Raw genomic sequence first — 19,050 nt, 5'->3', positions numbered from 1 at the left:
TTAGAAACCCCATGGGTCATCAATTGGCAGTCTGGGAAGACGGATAATTGGAAACCTGCCTGGGATGTGGCACTGCTGTACTTGTGTTGGTTATTATTCAATGTTGTCATAGTCATCACTGTGGATTAATAATATGACAAGCCTGGCCATGCTAATGACTAGGGGACTTTGAAATGTCCTCTGGTAGTCCCTGTAGTCTAGCCATGGGTGGCTTCTGCTGGTCAGTGAATAGTTTGCAACCTTGGGCATAGTCCCAGGGACCTGTGGGAAGCAGAGACCAACTTTTGTTGAGTTGGTCAGTCACTGGGGGACTTGGTGCACACCTAGTTTCCAGTGTCTAAGAAAAGAGTGGGGAGGGTGAGTTTGAATTTTCACCTCTGTCAGAAGAGGGAAGGCAAGGCAGGTTGTTTTGGATGTGCACTGAAATATGGAGAAGCTCAGTTTATGCCCACAAAATTTTGTCTTCCTTCAGCCTGAGCATTTTGAAGATGATGGAAAATAGGAATCTTGTTTACTGGGAGCTGACCCAGTATGGGGTTCAGAATCACAGACTGACTTTGGAGTCAACTGACTTGGCTTAAGTATTTCCTTGTTCTTCTACTGGCTAGCAGTGTAACCTTGGAGTACCTGACTTAGCCTCACTGTGCTTCGATAGCTTCTGCTGTCAAATGGTCCAAATGATAATCATTGTAGCTGGGATGGAAGGGTGAGACTGTGTGACGGGGGGAGGTCCAGGGTATTTGCAGGCAGCAATATCCAGGTAGGGGTGACCACCAGCCCCAGCTGGGGAGACATTGCCCCCTGATGTCCAGCACTCCCTACTGGCTCTGTGCATGCATTCAGCTGATTGCCACCAGAGTTTCATTTTTCCTGATCCTTGGGGATTTGTTGATTTCCCCTCTATCTTGATCTAGGCAGAAAAGTCCCTTTTTTTGGAACTTAGAGGATGGCAGGTTAGTACAGTCTCTAGAGTGAGCTCAGTCTCTAGGGCCCTTCTAGTTCTTCTTCCTCTAAAAGATGAATAAAGTGGCCTGAGAAGGTACATGACTTGCCCAGGCTCCTGGGGTTGTGAGTGACAGCAGTGGACTGGAGCCAGCCAAGACCAGCGTTCCCACTAAAAGTTCCCTGCAAATTCTGTAAACAGAGGAAGATGAGGGAGCCAGATGTTGCCCCACATTTCCCTCTTTCTGACTGTCCTGAATCTGCTGTCAACTCTGGAGACCATCTGGTTGTCACAGCAGCTCAGTATGACAGTATGCATTAGAAAAGTGCATTGTTTTATTTTTGTTTATTATACAGATAGGGAGTAGTTATCTGTATTTTATATTTATATATATAAATACATATTTTTATAATTAAATATGTATAAAATATATATTTATATATAAACATATTAAATAGTTTTATATTTGTAATAGGAAGTTATTGACTGTAAGTAGAAAGAATAAAATTGAAATGTCCTCTAACTCTATTATTTCTTATAATCAGTTCTATTGATTGATTATAACTCTATTATCTCCTAACTATCAATTCTATTAACATGTTGATGTTTTTTCTTTCAGACATTTTTTTCTGGGTATGTGCTTTAGTGTTTATGTTCATGAGTTTTCAATATATTAATACATGCACACTTAGTTTAAATGAAAACTAGAATTGTTTGGTTACCTTCTCTTTTTGCCTTGCACTCTAACTTAAATATTTTTTCATGCCAGAAAATATTTTGTACACAATTTTAACAGTTTTGTAATATTGAGTCTTAGGATATAACATAATTTTTGTAAATAATATGATCATTGAAAAAGCAAGAGAGTTCCAGAAAAACATCTACTTCTGCTTTATTGATTATGCCAAAGCCTTTGACTGTGTGGATCACAACAAACTGTGGAAAATTCTGAAAGAGATGGGAATAGCAGACCACCTGATCTGCTTTCTGAGAAATCTGTATGCAGGTCGAGAAGCAACAGTTAGAACTGGACATGGAACAACAGACTGGTTCCAAATCAGGAAAGGAGTACATCAAGGCTATAGATGTCACCCTGCTTATTTAACATATATGCAGAGTACATCATGTGAAATGCCAGGCTGGGTGAAGCACAAGCTGGAATCAAGATTTCTAGGAGAAATATCAATAACCTCAGATATACAGATGACACCACCCTTATGGCAGAAAGCGAAGAACTAAAGAGCCTCTTAATGAAAGTGAAAGAGGAGAGTGAAAAAGTTGGCTTAAAACTCAACATTCAGAAAACTAAGACCATGGCTATCCCATCACTTCATGGCAAATAAATGGGGAAATAATGGAAACAGTGAGAGACTTTATTTTGGGGGGCTCCAAAATCACTACGGATGGTGACTGCAGCCACGAAATTCAAATTCACTTGCTCCTTGGAAGAAAAGATACGACCAACTTAGACAGAATATTAAAAAAGCAGAGGCGCTACTTTGCCAACAGAGGTCCGTCTAGTCAAAGCTATGGTTTTTCCAGTAGTCATGTATGGATGTGAGAGTTGGACCATAAAGAATGCTGAATGCTGAAGAAATGATGCTTTTGAACTGTGGTGTTGGAGAAGATTTTTGGGAGTCCCTTGGACTACAAGAAGATCCAACCAGTCAATCCTAAAGGAAATCAGTCCTGAATATTCATTGGAAGGACTGATGCTGAAGCTGAAACTCCAATACTTTGGCCACCTGATGCGAAGAACTGATGCATTGGAAAAGACCCTGATGCTGGGAAAGATTGAAGGCAGGAGGAGAACGGGATCACAGAGGATGAGGTGGTTGGATGGCACTGCTGACTCGATGAACATGAGTTTGAGTAAGCTCCGGGAGTTGGTGATGGACAGGGAAGCCTGGCATGCTGCAGTCCATGGGGTCGCAAAGAGTTGGACATCACTGAGCGACTGAACTGAATAATGTTAGCAAACATGTATGAGAGAGTTTTGGTTTTGACAACACCACTGTGGTGAAATATCTGCATTTAAATCTTTGTGCATATACATGACTGTTTTCTAGAAATTGAAATCTTGCATCAGGATGTAAGGACAGATATTAAACAACTTAAGGAGGGAATAGTTGTACACCTCACTTGGTCCCAGTGAGAAACCTGCCTTTTCTAAGTGACACGAAGTCATATCAGTTACAGATGCATAGCTCTGGCCACAGAAGTGCGATGCTCCTTGGGTCTCCCACAGGGTGGGACCCGCAGCTGAAGTGTGGGTCTTTCCAGGCTGGTGGATCTGATCTCTACAACATTCTTGACTTCACAGACCTAAGTCCCTTCCCAATAAAAGCAGGAAGTAACCAAATTTTTAATGAGTTATCATTAATTCATGTATTTGGGTTTTTTGCACTCATTGCTTTCCCAGTGTCTTCTGGGAGCATTTAAGAATCCCTGTAGCAAAATGTCAAGATATGCTCTATAAATTTAGGTCAGAGAAGATATAGAGAGAATGAACAAAGTCAGCACCAGGATCTATTTTGACTGTAGGCATTTGTGCCTGATAGTCCTGCAGAGTAATTAAAACTGAGCTAAAAGTTTCTTTCTTACCTTCCTATCAGATGTAGCTGGAAAAGATATGCAGTCATTTGCAAGATTTACATTGGTCACAGGTCAAAAATATGTCGATTCTTCCAGGATAAATGTTTCCTGATAATCGAATTTCAAAAACAAGTTTGATCTCCTTATGGAGTGTAGATGAGTTAACCTTATACTTTATCATCTAATCAGGACACTTTAGAATGGGAAAGAGGCATCATTAATAATTATGCTGGGGGACTTCCTTCCTGGTGGTCCAGTGGTTAGGACTCTGTGGTCTCACTGCTGAGGATCTGGGTTCAGTCCCTGGGCAGGGAACTAAGGCCTTGCAAGCTGTGTAATGCAGCCATTAATAATAGTAATATGGTTATACTGAACAACAGGTGTAAACTGGACAAGGGGTCAGCCTGATGAAAAAGACAGAGTGCTGTCTTTAGTAATCTTGTCATAAGTGTATTATGATATGGTTTGCTACAGTCATCCTCTAGGACAGTGGTTCTCACAGTATGTTCCTTGGACTAGCAGCAGCAGCAGCATTTCAGAGATTGGCAGAAATGCAAATTCTCAGGTCTTACACCTGACTTTTGAGTATGAAGTTCAGCAATATGTTTGCTGATAAGCCCTCTAGGTGTTCTGATACATGTTCAAGTTTGAGAACTGCTGGTTTAGAACCATCTAAAAGAAGCTGAGGGCATAGGGCCAAAGCAGAACTCAGAGGATATGGTTCTTCATGTGCACACCTCACCGACAATTTCATTTCATATAGGTGCAAACCATCGTACATTTGAATTTTTCCCTGGGACTTTTGACAGACACTGCTTGGGACTTAGGTAGGCCAAAGTGAAAAGACTATATCAAAACACCACACTGTATACCTTCAGTTCAGTTCAGTTCTGTCACTCAGTTGTGTCCGACTCTTTGCAACCCCATGAATTGCACCACGTCAGGCCTCCCTGTCCATCACCAGCTCCCAGAGTTCACTCAAACTCAAATCCATCAAGTCGGTGATGCCATCCAGCCATCTCATCCGCTGTCATCCCCTTCTCCTCCTGCCCCCAATCCCTCCCAGCATCAGAGTCTTTTCCAATGAGTCAACTCTTCGCATGAGGTGGCCAAAGTACTGGAGTTTCAGTTTTAGCATCATTCCTTCCAAAAAACACACAGGACTGATCTCCTTTAGAATGGACTAGTTGGATCTCCTTGCAGTCCAAGGGACTTTCAAGAGTCTTCTCCAACACCACAGTTCAAAAGCATCAATTCTCCGGCGCTCAGCTTTCTTCACAGTCCAACTCTCACATCCATACATGACTACTGGAAAAACCACAGCCTTGACTAGACGGACCTTTGTGGACAAAGTAATGTCTCTGCTTTTCAGTATGCCATCTAGATTGGTCATAACTTTTCTTCCAAGGAGTAAGCGTCTTAATTTCATGGCTGCAATCACCATCTTCAGTGATTTTGGAGCCCCCCCAAATAAAGTCTGACACTGTTTCCACTGTTTCCCCATCTATTTCCCATGAAGTGACAGGATGGGATGCCATGATCTTAGTTTTCTGAATGCTGAGCTTTAAGCCACCTCTTTCACTCTCCTCTTTCACTTTCATCAAGAGGCTTTTTAGTTCCTCTTCACTTTCTGCCATAAGGGTGGTGTCATCTGCATATCTGAGGTTATTGATATTTCTCCTGGCAATCTTGATTCCAGCCTGTGCTTCTTCCAGCCCAGCATTTCTCATGATGTACTCTGCATATAAGTTAAATAAGCAGGGTGACAATATACAGCCTTGATGTATTCCTTTTCCTATTTGGAACTAGCCTGTTGTTCCATGTCCAGTTCTAACTGTTGTTTCCTGACCTGCATATAGGTTTCTCAAGAGGCAGGTCAGGTGGTCTGGTATTCCCATCTCTCTCAGAATTTTCCACAGTTTATTGTGATCCACACAGTCAAAGGCTTTGGAATAGTCAATAAAGCAGAAGTAGATGTTTTTCTGGAACTCTCTTGCTTTTTTGATGATCCAGCAGATGTTTGCAATTTGATCTCTGGTTCCTCTGCCTTTTCTAAAACCAGCTTGAACATCAGGAAGTTCACAGTTCACGTATTGCTGAAGTCTGGCTTGGAGAATTTTGAGCATTACTTTACTAGCATGTGAGATGAGTGCAGTTGTGCGGCAGTTTGAGCATTCTTTGGCATTTCCTTTCTTTGGGATTGGAATGAAAACTGACCTTTTCCAGTCCTGTGGCCATTGCTGAGTTTTCCAAATGTGCTGGCATATTGAGTGCAGCACTTTCACAGCATCATCTTTCAGGATTTGAAACAGCTTAACTGGAATTCCATCACCCATACCTTAAGTATACATAATTTTTAATTTGTCAGCCATTCCTCCATAAAACTGGAAAAAAATTTTAATGTTAAAAATTGGTCATAGAATATGCCATTTTCAGTCTGGACTTAAAATTCTGTGCAAGGACTCTGTGGTCAATTCTTCTTTTAATTTTTTTAAAAAATCTCCATTTAAAATATGTTATCCTAAAATATAAAATACAATTGCAATAGTGAGTAGAATTCTTCCAGGATATAAAACTTAGTTTATATATTTTCCCTCCATGGTGAGCCATTAGATCAAGGGAAAAAAATGCTTACTTTTTCTATGATGGAGTCCAGCATTTGACCTCAGATTTTTAATTCATTTTGCTTCCCTAAATGTCACAAATACCCTTCTTCGAAATAGAGGTATGTGACATCAGGTTTTGTTTTTGTTTTTTTACCTTCTACGCCTTTGCACTTTTCATCACATTACTTGTTATCCAGCTTAAGCTTCTCCAGCACTGGCAGGTGAACTTACCCTGCCATGAGAATTTACCTTGCCTACCTACCTGTTTTTGTTTTCCACATGTTAGTGTTGCTACTGGGCGAGAGGTGTGTGTAATATATTTCTCCCTACTCAGTTCCTAGCATAACATCTGGTACTCAACTGCCTAAGAAAGGTGTTTCTGGCAGTTCTCAAATTAGCTGGAGGACTTGAGGGCTTAGTTTAGGTCTAATTTTTATCAATATTTTTTATTGAAGTATAGTTGATTTATTAATACAATATTGTGTTAATTTCTGCTGTATGGTAAAGTGATTCAGTTAAACAGATACATACATTTTAAAGAATTCTTTTCCATTATGGTTTATCACAGGATATTGAATATTGTTCCCCGTACTATGCAGCACGACTTTGTTGGTTGTCCATTTGATATAAAAATAAGTTTGCATCTGCTAATCCTAAATTCCAATCCATCCCTCCCCCTTCTCCTCTCTCTTGCCTAAGAGAAGTCTGTCGTCTTATGTCTCTGTGTGGGTCTGTTTCTATTTTGTTGGTAAGTTGATTTGTGTCATGTTCTAGATCCCACATATAAGTGACATCATTTGGTATTTGTCCTTCTGTGTCTATTTCATTTAGCATAATAATCTACAGTTTCCTCCATGTTGCTACAAATGGCATTATTTCATTCTTTTTTGATGGCTGAGTACTATTCCATTTGGTATATATTTATATATCTCACATCTTCTCTCTTCATTCATCTGTCTACATAGTCCTCATTTTTAGTAAATAATACAGTGAACATGGTGAATTGCAGAAACTTCAATTAAATTTTCTCCTACAAAATGTTATATTATGTATTTGGCAATATGCATACTGTTTTATACTAGGATTTATTAAGGACTTCACTGGCGGCACAGTGGATAAGAATCCACTTGCCAGTGCAGGGAACACAGGTTTGATCCCTGATCCAGAAAGATTCCTGGTGTAGGAGTAGGGGAATGTTGGATCTGAGCTATAGAGATCTGTGGTATGTATAGTGCCACAATGGTGCCCTCAGTTTGTGGCTTGGGAGCAAGACAGCGAAATTATCTCCTAAGTGACACAACTGTGGGAAAGGGTAAAAATTCAGGGTGGAAGAGTCCTCTTCTGAGATATACCACTGGAGGAATGGGTAAGTCAGGGAGATTCATAAGCTACCAATGGTAAAAGAGCATTAGAGAAGAATGGGTGGTGTCAGACTGGTCATGAGGGAGTTCAGGATGTTTCAACACTCAGTACATACAGAGGGCTTCTCTCCAGTATGAACATTCAGGTGTACAATGAAGTGAGACTTCTGAGTAAAGATTTTCCCACAGTCACTGCATTCATATGGTTTTTCACCAGTATGAATTCTCTAATGTGTAATCAAGACTGACTTGTAAGTGAAGTCCTTTCCACATTCAGTATAAACATAATCTCTTTGTCCAGTCCAAGTCTTCTGGTGTACAAGGAGATCTGATCTTTAGGGAAGACCTTCCCTTGTGGCTCATTGGTAAAGAATCTGCCTGCAACGTGGGAGACCTGGGTTTGATCCCTGGGTTGGGAAGATCCCCTGGAGAAGAAAGGCTACCCTTTCTTCTGGCCTAGAGAATCCCACGGACCGTATAGTCCATGGGGTCACAGAGTCGGACACGACTGTGTGACTTTCACTTTCCCACATCTTGTGTAGGTATGGGTTTTTTCCCTGTGTGAGTTTTGCTATGCTCATGCATTTGTGATTTGGAAGGGAAAGATGTCCCATAGTCACTGCATTCATATGGTTTCTCTCCACTATGAATTCTTTGATGTGCAATCAAGTGGGTCTTCTGGATAAAAGCCTGCCTACATTCAGTGCATATGCAGTGTTTCTCTCCTGTATGAATTCTGATGCAACCTCACTATTGACTGATGAGTGAAAGTTTCATCACATTCATTGCATTCATAGGGTTTTCCCACAGAATGACTAATCTGATGGACAAAGAGGTGTGGCTTCTGAGTGAAGACCTTTCCACATTCACTGCATACATAGGCTATCTTCCCAGTAAGAAATTTTCAATGAGGAATGTGTTCTTGTTTCTGGCTGAGGGCTTTCCCACACTGACTAGGTTCACAGAATTTCTCATTTAGATGAGAATTAACATAGTATAAGTAAAATTTGACTATAACCAATAATCTTCTCAAGGTTTTACTCATGGTACTTCTATTAGGACTTGTAAGTTTAACCTATACTTCAAACCATTACCAAATGAATCACATTTAAGGCATTGTTCTTATGAACTAACTGTGGGCTCATGTAAGTTATTTTTCCAGTGTACTTATGTTCACAATCTCTATTATTCAATATGTTCTTATTTATCAAAGCAACATGACACAGAGATCTATTTTGGTTTTCTTTATGTTTACTTGGTCATCATATGACCAGTTTTTTTTAATTAAAAATGATTAATCATTTTAATTAAAATGAAACAAGGAATAATTCCTCTCAAATATCATTGTGAAATGAAGCTTTTACAATAATTATAAACTGTAAGATTTCAATCCCATGCTTCTCTCCTAAAAGGAGAAAAAGAAGGCAAAATTCAAAAGTAAAACAGTTGTCAAATATAGAGGAGCTACATGCAACTTATCCAGGTTGTACACAGGGAATCCAGATAATGATAATGACAGAAAACACTCCTATGGTTCTTATTATATGCTATGTACTTATAGCTTTTAAGATATGCCAGGCACTGTTCTAAGTGACACTAAACTATGTACATACATATAAACTCATTTAATTCTCACAGAAAACATATAAGATAGATACTATTATGCATATTTTTAAAAGAGGAAACTAAAGCCCAGAACAGGTAAATAATTTTTCCAAGGTGACACAGGTCATATGCAGGAGAGATTAAAACAAGGCAGCATGTCTCCACTTACATAGACTATCTGGTACCCATTTAGTTCTTCCAGCAGCTCAGCTTTACCCTAAATAATGTACCAATTCACCTGGAAGGGGAAGTCTGGTGATTTGTAGAAGATGAAATACAATAGGTTTTTAACATTAAATAGAATGAATAAGTTATGCTATTAACCATATACCAAATTTTAAAATACTGAGACTGATTGGATCATGAAATCCAGTCTGTGTTCCTCTTTTGGTTAGGCCAAAATAGTGAAATCTAGAACTTGGTCTTATCCCTGCTAAACATCACTATTCTTTCACTCCTATGCTGTACTCTTTATATCCACAAGCCTCACTTCATTTACTCTATAGATAGTAAGCATCCCAATTCATAGGCATGGACTGAGAACTTTTTCCAACTTTGTACTTCATTTAGTATATATGTAGAAAACTCACCAGAGCCAAAAATATTTAGTTGTAGCTACCACTATTCAATGTAAAAAGTTAATACCTGTGCTGAAAATAATTATCTTTAACATTCTGAGCCCATAGAATTACTTATGAGCACATAAATAGAGTCATAAGTCTGGAAACATAGCTATGACAGTGAGTTTGCATTCTGCTAGTCATGAACATGTCTTCAAAATATCCAGTTTATTTCCCAATCCAATAATTATTCACATACACTTCTTCCATTAATTTGGCTCTTTGTGCTCTTTGTGCCAGTTCAAAATATATATGTGATTCATAGATCAGTTAAGAGCACAGTGCTCTGAAAATAGTCCACAGTCTCACCACAACTTTAGGGAGACATAATTTTCTCTGAATTTTAAAAGTGGACACTATGTGGCCCACCTTGATGCATTTTGAGTACGAGTTGTCTGCTTCACTAGAGTGACTAATGAACAAGGCTGAATTCTTTTTTGTTTTCAAGCCATTTCCCTCCTTCCTACTAACAATCTGTTTCTTTGAACTCTTTTTGACACACTTAAAAAAATAAACCCACTGAAACATCTCCACAAAACTATTAATGGCAGTACTTGAACTGGTTTCTCCATTTTTCCACTAGAAAATTTAAGAATAAAATATATTACTGTTCTTATTCTTAAAGATTTTTCATAGATACGGGATGGAAAATAATCATATACCACCAATCTAAAAACATTTGTAGAGAAATATTTCTGGAAGGAAGTTAATAAATGATTAACATTGGTGGTCCCTGGGGAAGAGAACTGGGGGCCAGAGGTGAGAGTGAGATATTTTACTGTGTACTCTTTCACAGTTTTTGATTTTCAAAGTTTGTGAATGTATTTCCTCTCAAAAAATTTTTAAATTAAAAATTAAAGGGGGAAAGTTTTTATTTGTTCTGAGTTTCTTGGGATGGTGGGGGTGAGAAAAGGAAAAGAATATTAGATATTGGAATGAATAAAGGCCCAATTTCATGGTACAGGTGAAGCCTGTGTCTAAATAGAGCTCTAAATAATCAAGAGCCTAGACACAGAGAGAAATTTCCTATGTAGGAAACAATAAGAAAGCTGGAGTTAAACATGAGTTGTGGAAGATATACAGATATGAATTTGAGTTGGAAATAAGGGGCCTGCTGTCATTAAGAGGAAAGTTTAATTATCATGTATTACATAATAGGGACTAACTGCAATTTTATTTCATAAGGCTAGTACAAGATAAATGTCATGGTTTAGGTGATGAAATCTGTCAGTAGCACCTAAAATGAACTTGTTAAAAAATGGAATCAGTTAATCCCATTAAGAACAGAATAATCCAAACATGATAAAATACGAATTTGCTTTTAGGTGACATATATGGAACTTGAAAAAAAAGGGGGCATTTAAATAATATTTTAAAGAGGAAAAAATAGGATTGCAGAGTGAAAAATATTGAAGAGGAGAATAATATCTGATTTGGGCAGTGATGATTCCAGTTAATAATATATTGAGAATGAAGGAACAGCACAGCTTTGAGAAATGTCACTCTACATAGGTAAAACATGGTACTAGGGTACAGTTATAATGTAAGGACTAAAGGTATCACTATATGCATCAGTAAAATAGGGGGAAAGAAGTGTTCAGAATGGATGGAACATCCCCTTAAGGAAGGGAAGAGCAGAGGACAGTAGACAGGGCCTTTCAGTTAGAGGGAATGAAAGGAAAAAGGTTTGTAAAAAGAAAACAAGGTACTCATCAACAAGGAAAACACAAAATAGCTACAGTTACAAATGGATAGAACAATAAGAACAAGCACTTCAAAGAATGGAATCCCATATGGATAACAAATACAATTAACATGCAAAGTAGCTGATTATAAGAGAAATGGAAACACAAACACCACAAAGTTAGCAGCTGAGGATGAGACAGGGTGATGAGCAACAGTATAGGATCTGATGTCAGTGTTGTCATTTGTGAAACGAAATGAATCTGGTTCTGGATGACAGTTGAGAAGCTGGAGAGGAAATGGAAAGGGATTGGCAGGAGCAAGAGCAGGACTTGGTGGTTTTGAAAGGAGGCAGATCCATGAAATCTGAGTACATAAGGACAAAAAGTATGCTGGGAGTGTGGCAGGACAGAAGAAGCACAAAATAGCAGGGAAGGAAAAAGTAACTAAGAAATCAAGGTGTTTGAGAAGGAAGCGTGGCAAATAATCTAAAGTACAGGAATAGGGGGAGAAGGGCAGATAGCTCTCCTGCCAAAAAGCCAAGCAAAGAAGACAGTGGATATTGGCAAGGGTCATACTAGGAGATCGTGTTTAAATATTAAAGGGGTTTCTGTCAACTTTGTCTAAGCAACTGTAAAAGTTTAGAGAATTTTTTTTACAGAAGCAATTTGCAGTTTTTAATGAGTCTGTAAATAAAAAAGCTCCCATTTCAAAATAAAAACAAATTCCAGATCATGTAGATGTTTACAGTGACTACGTTTATCTAAATATATACATGTTCAGTTGTAAGATGTTAACTAAACTTCTGTGACAAATATGCTTTTTATTAATACCAAGAACATTATATAATTAATACAGAGTCCTAAGGATAATCTAGTCATCACTAAGTTTTATTTAAGTCTTCACTTAAGATGCTGTTATTTCTAGCACAAGTAAGCAGGCACAATCTTTCATATGCTCAAACACTGGAATTTTTGATTGTCACCATATCAGCTGGCTTGCAAACAAGAAGCCAACCATTTTAAGAATGTTTTAAGTGAACAACTTGCAAACCCCAGGGATGGATAAACCCTCAGGATGCATTTACAACCATCACAACTGTGGCTGAAGACTGCATGCCCTTCTTCTGATAAGAGATCTCAAAGCAGTATGGTTCAAAATAAAAGATTTTAATGAAAAATTCTCATATGCACAATTTCTCCACCAATTTGTATGTGTCAACCGTTTAGTGAACTTTTCCACATGAAAAAAAGGAATAGAAAACTGGACACCATGTTTCACTATCTCAGTTAATAGTCACAATTAGAGTGGCTACAGTTCAGGACATAACATCATCAATGCTGACCAGAGCCAGTTTATAGTGAAATTAAGTCCCTTACACCAAGTAAATGGTTGTCAACAAGCACAGGCTAGTGTACATATGAACTCAAATTTCTAGATTTGGGAAGAAACAAATGCTGATCCAGTTACCTGCTCTGCTTCTTCTGTTCCTTGAATCATGCTTGGAAACCTGTCACTTTACTTTTGGTTTTGTCAGTTTGCTTGCCTGTGGGGGTTTGGGCCTGCTGACCCTGCCCGCTTGAAGAGGCTGCCTGCTGTGCGGCTTTCTGCTTTAACACTGTCCAATCAAATGCATAGTCATGTTGGTGATTCAGGGTCCTGAAAAGAAGGCGGAATAGCAGCCTCAAGTACATGTAGTCCGGGGCTTCTTCAAAGCACAGCCCACAACAATACTTTAAGTACATGGCAAATTCTACAGGAAATCCCTTACATAAAACATCAACAGGTGTGGCCATCTTCTTTTCGCAAATCTTTTCATATTTTTGTTTCGTTGTTGCAGCCTTTACTTCTTGCCATGGCAGGCTGGCTCTATTAAAATACATCAAAACATATCCTAATGATTCCATGTCATCTCGCGGACTCTGTTCAATACCAAGATGTGTATTGATGCTAGCATAAGAACAGTGCCAGTGAGATTTTTACCTATTCTGTATGGTATGTGCTGTCTTGTACTGTTATCTAAGTACTTTTTGGCCAAACCAAAATCAATAAGGAATAACTTCTTCCACGGCTGCCCAGTACCCATCAGGAAGTTACCTGGTTTAATGTCTCTGTGTATCAGATTCTTTGTATGCACATATTTGACTCTACTGACCATCTGGTCAGCTAACATAAGTACAGTTTTCATTCTGAGGCTTCTTGAACAGAAATTGAAAAGATCTTCGAGGCTGGCTCCAAGAAGATCCATGATTAGCACATTATAGTCGGTTCCCTGATCATACCACCGTATCTGGGGGATGCCAACCCCACCTTGAAGAATGTTATAGAGTTCGCTCTTGTACAGTAACTGGGATTGCGTCACCCTCTGAGATTCTAACTTCACTGCCACTTCCTCGCGGTTGGTAATGTTGATTGCCAAATAAATGTCCCCGACAGAGCCAGACCCAATCTTCCGTACCAGTTTATATCTCCCTCCGATGATGAAATCGGCCTTGGAGCCGCTGCAGCTTGCCATCCTGAGAGACAAAGATGGCGCTGGGGCTAAGTCCCGACACCTCTAAGGGGAGGATGGAGGCCTCTAGGTCTCGTCCACGGAGCAAGGCTGCGAAGGGCAGAAGGAAACAGAAAATGCTGGCTGTTTCTCAGCGTTACAGGGCTCAGAATCAGCCAAGGGGAACATAGCCACGGCTACAGTCAGGTTTCTTTTCACTAGGCCGCAAATTGTTGAGGGGGTTCTCACCGTTAGCAGGCTGAGTGACTTGTTTCTGGCGGTCGCCTTGGCCTCGCTTTCACGGCGACTTCGGGGGCTGGTAAAGGGGAGCCGTGAAGTTAGGCTGGCGATACCACTGTCACAACTGCCACCGGCACCCGTCAGGAGGGACCCTGGTCACTCTGCCAACACCGCCGTCTTGTTACTCCAGCTCCAGCCAACACAAAATGCTCCCAGTTCCCAGAAGCTGCTTCATGGCACAGAACACTCTGGGAAAGAAATCATGGGCGCTCGTAGAACCTTTAAGACAGGTTATCTTCACAGCCTTTAAAGGCATCAGCCTCTCCTAGAAAAACAGATCTGCTCAGGTCATACTCACTCACCTAACCAGCTGTGATGTGGGGTTTCCTCCTCCAATGTCCATGGGCCCTCTTCTTGCTCCAGCTTGAAGATGACCGCTGGTTTGGGAACTTGGTTCCCTGTGAACAGGACACGTTATAGAATTGGGTCCAGTTAACTGGGTTTCAGGGCCTTTCAATGACACTTCTATTTGCTCTTCAGGAAAGTAATCCCATTTCCCTGGGAATAGAGTCATAATCACAGAAGGGTAAAAGGACTGAAGTATCTCAGGCAAATCAAAGATGACACCGTTACACACTTCAGATGCCCCAGAGCATTCAGCAGCTGAGAATGGAAGCAGCCTCTCTGAGGCCCCTGGCAGGTGCACAGGGCAGCTGTGCTCACTTCCCCACTGCACACAGGTGGCTGTAGGTCTCCAGTGTCACATCCTGGTACAGGCACCTCTGTACAGGGTCCACGTGCTGCTACTCCTCTCTGCTTAAGTCCACGGTGATGTCCTTGAATGACCCCTATAACATCACAGTCCTATTCAAGGTGACAAGGTCAGCACTGGGGGATTGAGCAAAGAGGACTAGGAAGTTAGTTGTTTTTAATAATTTTCAACATGATATGGTAGGCTTATCAAATACCTAGTTATACCTAATATTTTTCAGGATACAAATATCTGATAAATATTAATTTCTCTTATTCATCATGTGTTAAATTCAATCAGTAAATCATTATTCAGAAATTAAGATTAAATTAGCTTTTCTAAATCTTCTAGTTCTTTTAGGAAATACCTAGAATTTATTTCTTAAACAGGTAGGTACCAGACATGCTGGATTCTTTGGTCAGCACTGTGTCCTGCTTTGCTTCAGTTGTGTCTGTTTGTGACCCCATGGACCGTAGCCTACCAGGCTCCTCTGTCCGTTAGAGTCTTCAGGTAAGAATACTGGAGTGGGTTGCCATTTCCTTCTCCAGGGGATCTTCCTGACCAGGGATCAGACCTGCATCTCCTGTATTGGCAGGCAGATTCTTATCACTAGCACCACCTAGGAAGCCCATCTGAGACCTCAGCAAAAACAGTTAACATTCCTATTTCTTCCACTAGTTTCTCTGAGGCAATCTAGACTTTTTCTATCAAGCACCTACAAATCTTTGCAGCCTCTACCTGCTGCCCAATTCCAAAGCCCCTTCCATGTTTTTAGGTGTTTCTTATAGCACTCTGCTTCTCAGTACAGAAAGCTGCAGTTTCCTAGGGCTGTTGTAACAAAGTACCACCAATAGGGTGGCTCCTAATAAGAGGAATTTCTTGTCTTGAAGTTCTAGAACCCAGGAGTCCAAAATCAAGATGTCAGCCAGGCCATGCTCTTTTTGAAGGTGGTAGGGAGGGGAGTGTTCCATATCTGCTCACCTGTGGTGGCCTCAGGTATGTCTTGTCCTATAGAAGCATCACTCCAGTTACATGGTCATCTTTTCCTTGTGTGCCACCGCATGGTCTCTCTTGTGTGTTTTTGTGTCTCTGTGTCTAAACTTCCCTTTTTTATAAGAATGCCAGTCATATTGGTTTAGGGCCCACCTAATGACCTTGTTTTAGCTTGATTACTTCTGGAAAGACCCTATTTCTAATTAAGGTCACATTCAGCTGATGGGGTTTATGTATGGATAAGTGTGAAAAGAAGGCTAAAGTGGCCCTGTTAAGCCAATTCAATGTACACTTGATCCTTGAACAACATGGTTTTGAGTTGTGTTGGTCCACTTATATATGTCTTAAAAAAATCTATTGAAAAATTCTGAGGATTTACAATTTATTTGAAAAATTTGCAGATGAACCTAGAAATATTTAAAAACTTAAGAAAGTGTAAGGTATGTCCTGAATTCATAAAATATGTGTAGATAATGGTCTCTTTTGCCATTTACTACCATAAAATATACACAAATCTGTTATAAAAAGTTAAAATTTATCAAAACTTAAGCACATGCTTACTATACACGGCACTGTTCACAGTCAAGAGAAACGTAAGCACAAGGAAAAAGTCAGTAATATATTATAACTGCATAAACTTAACTGTAGTCCATACCACACTACTGTCGTCATTTCACAGCTACCTCCTTTTGTAATTGCGATGAGCTCAAGAGATGCAGGTATCCACTTGAAACACCATGTGATATTAATCATCTCTGTGTGAGCAGTTTGTCTTTCCTAAATTGTGTATTGGAGTAATAAGCCAGTTCCTGTGGCTCTCATGTATTTTTCATCATGCTTAGTGCAATATTGTAAACTTGAATAACACCATGAACCAAACCAAACCACTAGTGATGCTGGAAGTGCTCCCAAGAAGCAAAGAAAAGCTGTGGTGTTACAATAAAACATTGAATTCCTTGATATTTGCTATAGGTTGAGGTCTGCAGCTGTGGTTTCCCACCATTTCAAGACAAATGAATCCATCATAAGGACTATTGCTTTAAAAAAAGAAGAAGATTGGTGAAGCTGTCACTGCAGCTACACCAACAGGTGTGGAAACCTGGCACTTTTTGTGAAATACCATATCTCATTCTGAAAATGCAGCTTTAAGGTAGATGCAGGATTGTTCTGAGAAAGGCATACTAAAAAACTCTCATATGATTAAAGCAAAAGCAAAGTCTTTATACAACAACCTAAAGCAAACGGAAAGTGAAGTATCTAAAGCTGGAGAATGTAAGGTCAGCAAAGAATGGTCTGATAATTTTAAGAAAGAGGTTTGGCTTTTAAAATGTCTATTATACAAAGTGAAGTAGTCAGAAAGAAAAACACCAATACAGTATATTAACACATATACATGAAATTTAGAAAGATGGTAACGATGACCCTATATGCAAGACAGCAAAAGAGACACAGATATAAAGAATAGACTTTTGGACTCTGTGGGAGAAGGCGAGGGTGGGAGGATTTGAAAGGATATCATTGAAACATGTGTATTACCATATGTGAAATATATCACCAGTCCAAGTTCAGTGCATGAAACAGGGCACTCAAAACCCGGGCACTGGGACAACCCAGAGATTTGAGATGGGGAGGGAGGTGGGAGGTGGGTTTGGGATGGGGGACACATGTACACCCATGGCTGATTCATGTCAATGTATGGCAAAACCTACCACAATATTGTAAAGTAATTAGCCTCCAATTAAAATAAATAAATAATTTTTTTAAAAAAAAGTGATAGAGCAAAGTGATAGAGTGATAAACAAAAAATTGTCAAGATAAGAGGAGAAGCAGCTTGTACCCACCAGGGGGCAGCAGATGAGTTCCAGATACCATGTAGAAAATATCACTGAGGAGAGGGGTATCTGCCTAAACAGGTTTTGAATATAGACAAAAGTGCCCTATTCTGCTGGAAAAATGCCAGAAAGGACATTTATCAGTAAGGAAGAAAAGCAAGCACCAGGATTTAAGACAGGGACGGATAGGCTAACTCTCCAGTTTTCTTCAAACGCAGTTGAGTTTATATCTATATAGCATCTATAAAGATGCTAACTCCTGAGCCCTGAGTGTGTTAGTTGCTATCTATATAGCATCTATAAAGATGCTAACTCCTGAGCCCTGAGTGTGTTAGTTGCTCAGTTGCGTTTGACTCTTTGTGACACTATGGATTGTAGCTCTCCAGGTTCCTCTGTCCTTGGGATTCACCATGCAAGAATACTGGGGTGGGTTGCCACCTCCTTCTCCAGGGGATATTCGGGACCCAGGGATCAAACATGGGTCTCCTGCATTGCAGACAGAGTCTTTGCCATCTGAGCCACAAGGCAAGCCTTGAAGGGAAAAGATAAACCAGCTGCTGGTCTTTTGACTGTACAACAAGAAGGCCTGAAGAACCAGAATTCTTTTCCTGGATTGGTTCCACTGATGCTTTGTCCCTGAGGTCAGAAAGTACTTTGCCAGTAAAGGACTGCCTTTTAAAGTTGTTTTGACCTTGGACAATATCCCCTGGCCACTTGGAACCCAAGTGTTCAACTGGGAAGGAGTTAAAGTGATTCAAGTGCCCCCAAACAATATATCTCTAGGTCAGCCTCTAGATCAGGTTGTCTTAAGGTCCTTTAAGGTTCATTACACACAGTCCTCTATGGAAAGGATTGTCAACACTATGGAAGAGAACTCCAACAGAGAGGACATCGTTAAAGTCTGAAAGTATTACACTATTGAAGATGACGTTATTATAGAAAAAGCCATGAAAATCATCAAGCCTGAAACAATAAACTTCTGCGGGAGCAAACTCTCCAGATGTTGTGTATGACTTCACAGGATTTATGACAGAGCCCATCAAGGAAAGAGATTGTGGATGCCACACATACAAAAAAAAAAAAAAAGGCAGGTGATAAAGGTTTCAAGATACAGATCTTGGAGAAATTCAAGTGCTACTAGACACCACACCAGAGGAATTCACAGAAGACTACTTGATGGAGATGAGAGCGTCCCAACCAGTGCCTGACAAAGAGGAGGAAGAAGAAGCAGAGTCAGAAAACAGACTGACATTAGACAATCTGGCAGAAGTGTTCTGACTCCTCTAGACTACTTTTGACTTCTTTTATAACAGGGAATCTTCTATGATGC

General features: G+C 39.9%; 1 pseudogene; it reads right to left on the bottom strand.

Annotated features, from left to right (window-relative positions):
- Positions 1–12,908: 12,908 nt before the first annotated feature.
- On the bottom strand, positions 12,909–13,994 carry LOC138931048 (casein kinase I pseudogene; annotated as a pseudogene).
- Between the last annotated feature and the right edge of the window lie 5,056 nt (positions 13,995–19,050).

Source organism: Ovis canadensis, chromosome X, assembly GCF_042477335.2.
Source record: "Ovis canadensis isolate MfBH-ARS-UI-01 breed Bighorn chromosome X, ARS-UI_OviCan_v2, whole genome shotgun sequence".
In the NCBI taxonomy this organism is placed as follows: Eukaryota; Metazoa; Chordata; class Mammalia; order Artiodactyla; family Bovidae; genus Ovis; species Ovis canadensis.
The sequence above is the reverse complement of the archived record's forward strand: the minus strand, read 5'-3'. Positions and strand labels throughout refer to the sequence as shown.